Source organism: Schistocerca piceifrons, chromosome 2 (assembly GCF_021461385.2).
Source record: "Schistocerca piceifrons isolate TAMUIC-IGC-003096 chromosome 2, iqSchPice1.1, whole genome shotgun sequence".
NCBI classification, from domain to species: domain Eukaryota; kingdom Metazoa; phylum Arthropoda; class Insecta; order Orthoptera; family Acrididae; genus Schistocerca; species Schistocerca piceifrons.
This window is the reverse complement of record NC_060139.1, coordinates 1,017,537,816-1,017,547,533: the sequence shown is the minus strand read 5'-3', so window position 1 is coordinate 1,017,547,533 and position 9,718 is coordinate 1,017,537,816.

Below are 9,718 nucleotides of genomic sequence, written 5' to 3'. Positions count from 1 at the left end.
TTTTGTGGTTTCCAAGGTACAATCCACACAGATTACTTGGAAAAAGGTAGAACCATAACTGTACCACATTTTGCTTCTTTGTTGGATGGTCTAAAAATTGCGTTGGCTGAATAAAGGCCAATGTCACCATTTCACAGGATAATTCTCTATACCACACATCAGCGATTACAGTAACAAAAGTGCATGACATGATATTTGAATTGGTTCCTCATCCACCCTGTTCATCAAACTTAGACCCAAGAATCTTCTTCCTGTTCCCTAACTCGAAACATTGGCTTGTTGGAAAGGAATGTTCATCAAATGAAGAAGTAATGGTTGCAGTCAACGAGTATTTTGCAAAGTTTGGCAGGACCTTTTTTTCCTAGGGATGAAACTGCTGGGAGATCGCTGGACGAACTGTATATGGCTCAAAGCAGCCTACATCGCGAAGAATGATGAGTTGTTTACGAAACAAACATTGTTCTTGCTTTTTTAGCAGGTGTATCAAACCACCCTCGTAGATCTGCTGATAGACACCTACTACAAATTAGTTCTTTCCGGTTAGAATGATTGCATGTTACAAATATTGCAGGTACTTGAACTCCTGGGAAATATTTTCACAGAAACGAAGGTAGCTGTGGTAGCAAACCAAGTAAAACATAATTACTCTATTACTCTGTCACAGGCCACCGGAAATATAAAGAAAACACGTGATCAGCCTACAAAAATGTAAATGATATGATTGTTGAAATCTGTTCGGTGATATGAGGATCTAATGAGATTTATGACTTACAGCTGGATGACGGCGACATCTTTCCACAATACTTCAGGCATCCTTAGGTCAGTAAAACTCAGCTGAAGATGGTTGAATGGTTGTAAGCCGAAATATCGTGGCAAGATATCGACATCATCAGGCAGCAAGAAAACGTCAAGAAAGCCTAGGACATGTTGTTCCTCGAGAAATCCTGTACAACAGTTTCAATTCTTTTAGTATGGTTTTGATGCTGCCTGTACGTCAAAGAAAGGAGCATTAGGAATATTTCACTCGAATGATTCCTGCCAAATGGGACCCGTATTCAACAAAATAATCTCAGACGACAAGAGGGACTAGAGAGCGTGGTGTGTAGACCTGATCTATATATATAGAAGGTAGGGAGTGAACTGTATCAGAAAATATTGTAAAAGAACCAATGTGAGTGAATAGATGATGCTTGTGAAGATATCGTCAGAAGTTTGACAACAGATCAACTTCCGTGATGAAACGTCGTTGTAGTTGCTATTGGGCCGGAAACAAATAGGATGAACGTGATATGATGTGAAACAAGTGTGAGTGTGAGGGAAGTGTCAGGCCCCTTAATTCAAGGGTACAAAAAACTTTAAAACATAGTTTACTTGGAAATAGAGACATTTAAAACCTTTTTCGATTTTACTGATTAACATTAGGGCGTGCTCAGAGAGATTGTAATGCGTAAGGCAGAAACCGACTGTGAAATCGAAACGAGGTTTGCGTAAATTGAAGTACGCAAAGTGGTAATAATTTTCTTTCCGGCTTAATCCTCTTAACTTTTGTAATAAAAGTGGTATTGGAGCAAGCATCCTCTTGTTATATGAACTCTTTAAAACACGAGTACAATTGTATAACGTTTGTTAATATCCCCGGTACGACCCTTCTGCTCGTAAAAAGAGCGTATTTGGCGTATTATACGCAACGCCCCATCACGATAGACTCTGCTACTCCACTGATTATAACATTTCACTGTAACCCTATTGGTTTAACTGTAACTTAGCAGATAGTTCATATTTTTGCTTTAGTTGAGTTCGAAACTACTGATAAGAATTCTGCGCGTTAATAGCGCAGCTGATTCGATTCCGTTGCTGTGCTGTTCGGCGACAATATTTAATTGCTGCCTCGCAACGTGCATTAGCCCCCAAAATGCAAAACAGATATTAAAGAACTTTTCTCTGCTAGACAACTTAAACTTCCTTCCTAAATAATTTGTCATAAGTTAACTTCCTTGTGATAATTTATTACGAGAAGCCCATGAGCTACTTCAGTTGCCCACAGGTTCTGCCTTTTCGTTTATTCTGGTTTATTAATGTTTTTTTTTTCTTTAATCTTTCCGCAGACATACTGCAAAACAACTTCAAGGAGAACATCTGCAATAAAATGCAGTACCGAAACATAGTTTTATATTATCTGCGCTTCAGACAAATTTGTTGCCTATCAGCTATTATCGATTTTCCTTCTTGAGCTTACTGCAATTCGATTAAAGAGAATTGCACCAGACGCGTTTCGCTTTTATTTACAAAGCATCTTTCGTGATTATTCTGCAAAGGATACAAACAAGACTTAGTAACAAAGGTGAAAAATGAAATAGAGAAACAGCGCCCAGCTGTTACCAACACAAGGACAGAATCCCACACAAGCAAACTTATAAAATACAAGGACAGGAACAACCCAACATGAGAAATAATCAGAAAACAGACGATGATACACTACGATATACAACCACAACTACACACACACTGCATATCTAATTTTTTTCTTAAAAAAAAGGCATGAAAATGGATCAACAAACCAACAACCCTATTTTAAAAATACTTCCCAAAAACAGTCGGAAAACCTGATCTATATCAGTAGTCAGGAATATATCAACTGAAATTTAATACATATGACGAAAGATACATAGGTCAAACCAGGAACACATTAGACACCAGATACAAAGAACATTTAAGAGCATGGAAGCACAGGACAGATCATTCAACTATTGCAGAACAGTTACGCCAACACCAAGACAAAATTACGACCAGAGATCCAGACAAGGAAGTTAATTGAATAAAGAACAACAAAAACACTTCCTCACCTTAGAAGTAAACTATGACATTCAGAAACCCATAACAGAAACGAAGCAACTCATAAATGAGGAGATTAATCTGGCAAACGATACACTCTTTAAACTGATTCACCACTTAGTATAACATTAAACATAAGCATAAAACTACAGATTCCATTTACCACTACCATCTCCTCCTACGTTCTGTCCTATAACCATTCAGCCCCGCCTCCCACCAAAAAAAGTAAAAATGCGCAATTTGCAATGCCCCATCTCCTCTTATATTTTTGCAAAACATACAAGACATTTTCTGTAATTTGCACTAACTTATACACACACAAACACACTCATTCCCCCTTTATCCTCCCACACCTTTTAGCCTCACTCTCTCTCTCTCTCTCTCTCTCTCTCTCTCCCTCTCTCTCTCCCTCTCTCTCTCTCACACACACACACACACGAAACTAAAAAAAAAAAAGTAGTCTCACAGGTTGGCAAAGCTGGGAATCTGCACGAAAACAAACGAACAGACATAAACAATAATACTGTGCAGAATGAGAAACACCCGTAACTCCAGTTCAGTTTACAACGGGAAGTGAAAATAACGCAAATGCAGAACAAGAAATGCTACAGATTGGCGAAAACTGCATTTTCAGTGTGCGTACGGGAAAGGAAAGTCTTTAGACGTCAACTGCTGTTAAAAAAAGGGACGGGCGTAGGGAGGGGAGGGAGAAAGCAGTGCAGAAAACCGTAAGTAGCTTGTACGCCGTAAGCAAAACACAGATTTTAATCCAAAGCACGAACAAAATGTACAAACTTATGTATCCAATTAGCAGGATATCCATGGAAGACGCTTTATAAATAAAAGGGAAACGCGTCTGGCGTTATTCTCTTTAGTTAAACAGCAGTAAGCTCCAGGCAGAAAATTAATAAAAACTGATTTTAGCAGCTGCCGTAGAAGATGGCTATGGAAACATGCATATTGTTTCACATTATAATATACAAATATCTGACACGTAATAAAACTTCACTTTACTCAACTTATATCTGAAAGCAAACACGGCTAAATCAGAACTTCATTGATACATAAGTCTACAGGAGACCTGGTATGTCTGTTAGAAAGCATAATACATATTCACTTTTTCACTATAATAATTAAAGATGGTATCTTGAGACAGCTGGAAGTATACTCTTGCATTGCATAGCTCTTGACTCTGTTACAAACGCCAGCAGACCTCGTCATTGCCGTCGAGGCTTCCTGTGCTAAAAACATATGCAGAGTTTGTGCAATATACGTACTATAATACAATTTCTAATCCTTTATTAAACAACGCAGAGTGAAATACTGTGCCATGTATTGTGGGAGAGGCGAAATTCGTAGTGAACCAGTTCTAAATCTACATGATTACTCTGGAGTTCACATTTAAGTGCTTGGCAGAGGGTTCATCGAACCACAATCATACTATCTCTCTACCATTCCACTCCCGAACAGCGCGCGGGAAAAACAAACATCTAAACCTTTCTGTTCGACCTCTGATTTCTCTTATTATATTTTGATGACCATTCCTCCCTATGTAGGTTGTGCTCAACAAAATATTTTCGCATTCGGAAGAGAAAGTTGGTGACTGAAAATTCGTAAATAGATCTCGCCGCGACGAAAAACGTCTTTGCTTTAATGACTTCCATCCCAACTCGCGAATCATATCTGCCCCATTCTCTCCCCTATTACGTGATAATACAAAACGAGCTGCCCTTTTTTGCACCCTTTCGATGTCCTCCGCCAATCCCACCTGGTAAGGATCCCACACCGCGCAGCAGTATTCTAACAGAGGAGAAACGAGTGTAGTGTAAGCAGTCTAGTGGACTTGCATCTTCTAAGTGTCCTGCCAATGGAACGCAACCTTTGGCTCGCTTTCCCCACAACATAATCTATGTGGTCTTTCCAACTGAAGTTGTTCGTAATTTTAACACCCAGGTACGTAGTTGAATTGACAGCCTTGAGGATTGTACTATTTATCGAGTAATCGAATTCCAACGGATTTCTTTTGGAACTCATGTGGATCACCTCACACTTTTCGTTATTTAGCGTCAACTACCACCTGCCACACCCTACAGCAATCTTTTCTAAATCGCTTTGCAACTGACACTGGTCTTGGGATGACCTTACTAGACGGTAAATTACAGCATCATCTGCGAACAACCTAAGAGAACTGCTCAGATTGTCACCCAGGTCATTTATACAGATCAGGAACAGCAGAGGTCCCAGGACGCTTCCCTGGGGAACACCTGATATCACTTCAGTCTTACTCGATGATTTACCGTCTATTACTACGAACTGCGACCTTCCTGACAGGAAATCACGAATCCAGTCGCACAACTGAGACGATACCCGATAGGCCCGCAGCTTGATTAGAAGTCGCTTGTGAGGAACGGTGTCAAAAGCTTTCCGGAAATCTAGAAATACGGAATCAACTTGCGGTCCCATGTCGATAGCGGCCATTACTTCGTGCGAATAAAGAGCCAAGTTGATTAGCTACATGCTGTTAGCGTTGGTAATTTTCGCGAAAAAATGAGGAATGTGCTAATATTGCAGGGAAAAGCGGCCAGAATCGGCTACTGCAGTGTAACCATTTCCAAGTTTGGAGTAGTCAGGCTAAGAGAGTTCTGGTTCACTCAGCATCTTTGTCAGATATTCCCTTTCCCTCCTCTCACCCAAGCCCCACGAGAAAGACCGGCTGCGTAACGTACGTCACAAAGGTAGGCCGGAACTCATTCGCTCGCTCGCTCGCTCAGTTCAGCAGACAAAATGCGTTTCTAAACCTCATCACTCGCAACTGGGTGTGTATGTACTAACGAGAATTGCATCCTCTACCATAATCTACTATTATTTAGTCTTATGGATTAATAGTACTACAACAAAATTAAATTTAAGAACAATATCGATATAAATGGTGTAACAGCTTGTTTACAGCATTTAGTCTCTTCTGCTTAACAGTTCTCATTTCATACAAGAAGTGGTGCCATGTGCCACTGATAATTTTATTGGTATGATTTTAATTTTATTCTACCCCAGTACAGCTGCAACAAATTGTAAGTAGACCAATGGACTTCCAATCATAGTAGGGGATTCCAGCAGAAGACGCATTTCTTGTTTGTATGTACACACCTAGTTATGAGTTAACAGGCCTACATTCGTGTCATACGATCTGCAGCCTGTCTTTCTCATAGGTCTCGCTCCCACCTGTATGATGTCACTGATGACACCATACACTGCTGCCAGATTTACTCCTACCCTCTGAAACAGGTCGGTGACTCTATACATAAAGTGACAAGAAATGTATAAAAAAGAGTCAAGAATTTTTTTAAAAAATGTGGGAATTTCGAAATAGCCCAATTGTGCTACAGAGTTTTCTGCCATTCCTTAGATGTCACTCTTGGAAGTATGGTTGTAGTCGTAAATATCAACTGGCAGGAAATTCGAAACTCCAAGACGCCACATTGTACGGTTCATGTGACAGGCGAAAATTCAAGATCACACTCCAAGGTAGGTGATTAGGGATAACAGTGCAATTCCATGGTTTCAAGACCCTAGGTGGCAACCCAATACAGCTGACCACATATACTTGAACAGCCCTGTGACATCACAATCCAAGATGGCAGGCTGGGGATATTGGCACAGACAGCATGGTTGTCAGATCTCTAAGTACAGAATTGCGTTTTTCCTGACATCAAATACCACTTTTTATAAGTTTAAGTACAGCTGCCTTAGGTTCAAAGAGGTCCACTGTGATGTCACTATCACCCCAAGATTTGATCTGACTTGTGCTACTGTTAAAGAACTGCTGTAAAACACCAGGATGTCTATGTCTTTATATGAGTGGACACCACAATAAGGGTGGTGTTCTGCTCACCTGCTGCCATTGCCACCATGCCACCTACACTGGAGCCCCAATCCATGCACATATAAAAGTACTGCACCACTGCAGCTATGCAGGGCCAGTGACAGCGTCGCTGCCATTGCCACCATGCCACCTACACTGGAGCCCCAATCCATGCACATATAAATGTACTGCAGCTATGCAGGGCCAGTGTCAGTTTCAGCCTCTGTCAGCCTTCCATTTTCAGTACTGAGTTATGCCAGTCCAGACAGTCATCGCTACTGCTGGGAGTCTGGGCTGCAACTGTGCCAGGCTTGACCTGGAATGCAGCAGGTCGCTACCAGCTATAAATTTCAATTATGCTGGCAGCATGCTGTTTGGCATCAAGTGCAGCTATTCATGTTTCAACCCTTGTAATGAAACATAAGTGCATCCTTTCTTATTGAAACTGACCACTGTTAATGATGGTAACTGTGTCCATTCTTAAAGACAAAGACCTGTACAATGCAAATGTAACTGTACATTGTAAATAGTTTTACATATACATAGAACAGACGATGCACAAAGAAAAAAAACTCTATCGTTTTATCAAAATAGAGTTCTCATAACATGTTTTCTCAAACATTCGTGAACTGCATGAATGATTATTTCATCCACTTCCAGTTTTAACTTGAAACGTTTTTCAGTACAAGTCCAGCTAGTTCATTCACAGATAAAGCAAGGTACAAGAAACTATACATACGGTATATACAAAAGATAAGTTAACAATGCTTAGAAAGAAATAAACACATACAAAACTTTGCCCACAGATATAAATTTTCTGCAGCTTGTGCACTTACAAGTTTTCTTCATCAACAGCTTGGAATAATTGTAACACAGTTGCAGGAGATGCGTTTTTAGGAATACAGCTGATGTACATTAACCACAGTTAACATGGAACAATTTTGCAGATCCCCTATGAGACATTAAATTCAACTAAATACGATTTCTTCATGTATGGCCAGATGCAATGAAATTTAATAAACTGTGAAGAAAATACATATAATACTCACATGATGTGTAAAATAATGTAAAAACCACCTAAAGCACATGCAGATAGTAAGCATTCACACATTGCTGTTCAAAACAATACAACGTGCACATATAGTGTGCAGAGCAAACCCAAAAAATGGTTCAAGTGGCTCTGAGCACTATGACACTTAACTTCTCAGGTCATAAGTCCCCTTGAACTTAGAACTACTTAAACCTGACTAACCTAAGGACATCACACACATGCATGCCCGAGGCAGGATTCGAACCTGCGACTTTTGTGGTCGCGTGGTTCCAGATTCTAGCTCCTAGAACCGCTCCGCCACTCCGGCCAAAGAAAACCCACTTACATAGTGTGTGAACACCCTATACACACACTCTATGATAAGAGAGTCATACTAATCAATATATACACACAAGCACATTTTCGCCTTATATACAGCAGACTTGAGTGTATTCTATCACTCAGTTGCAGGATTCTGTCCCAACACAAATGAATCTTATCTCATGATTTTGTGATGGATTGGTTCTTGTGCTCCTCATGTCTTTGTGACTAAAAACTGATTTGGCACAGTGGGGGAGATTGAGCACAATCAGCACAACTGTCCAGGCATTTAAAGTAGTTTCCAGCTCGGGAGCCAATGATGCTACACTCCTGGAAATTGAAATAAGAACACCGTGAATTCATTGTCCCAGGAAGGGGAAACTTTATTGACACATTCCTGGGGTCAGATACATCACATGATCACACTGACAGAACCACAGGCACATAGACACAGGCAACAGAGCATGCACAATGTCGGCACTAGTACAGTGTATATCCACCTTTCGCAGCAATGCAGGCTGCTATTCTCCCATGGAGACGATCGTAGAGATGCTGGATGTAGTCCTGTGAAACGGCTTGCCATGCCATTTCCACCTGGCGCCTCAGTTGGACCAGCGTTCGTGCTGGACGTGCAGACCGCGTGAGACGACGCTTCATCCAGTCCCAAACATGCTCAATGGGGGACAGATCCGGAGATCTTGCTGGCCAGGGTAGTTGACTTACACCTTCTAGAGCACGTTGGGTGGCACGGGATACATGCGGGCGTGCATTGTCCTGTTGGAACAGCAAGTTCCCTTGCCGGTCTAGGAATGGTAGAACGATGGGTTCGATGACGGTTTGGATGTACCGTGCACTATTCAGTGTCCCCTCGACGATCACCAGTGGTGTACGGCCAGTGTAGGAGATCGCTCCCCACACCATGATGCCGGGTGTTGGCCCTGTGTGCCTCGGTCGTATGCAGTCCTGATTGTGGCGCTCACCTGCACGGCGCCAAACACGCATACGACCATCATTGGCACCAAGGCAGAAGCGTTCTCTCATCGCTGAAGACGACACGTTTCCATTCGTCCCTCCATTCACGCCTGTCGCGACACCACTGGAGGCGGGCTGCACGATGTTGGGGCGTGAGCGGAAGACGGCCTAACGGTGTGCGGGACCGTAGCCCAGCTTCATGGAGACGGTTGCGAATTGTCCTCGCCGATACCCCAGGAGCAACAGTGTCCCTAATTTGCTGGGAAGTGGCGGTGCGGTCCCCTACGGCACTGCGTAGAATCCTACGGTCTTGGCGTGCATCCGTGCGTCGCTGCGGTCCGGTCCCAGGTCGACGGGCACGTGCAACTTCCGCCGACCACTGGCGACAACATCGATGTACTGTGGAGACCTCACGCCCCACGTGTTGAGCAATTCGGCGGTACGTCCACCCGGCCTCCCGCATGCCCACTTTACGCCTTCGCTCAAAGTCCGTCAACTGCACATACGGTTCACGTCCACGCTGTCGCGGCATGCTACCAGTGTTAAAGACTGCGATGGAGCTCCGTATGCCACGGCAAACTGGCTGACACTGACGGCGGCGGTGCACAAATGCTGCGCAGCTAGCGCCATTCGACGGCCAACACCGCGGTTCCTGGTGTGTCCGCTGTGCCGTGCGTGTGATCATTGCTTGTACAGCCCTCTCG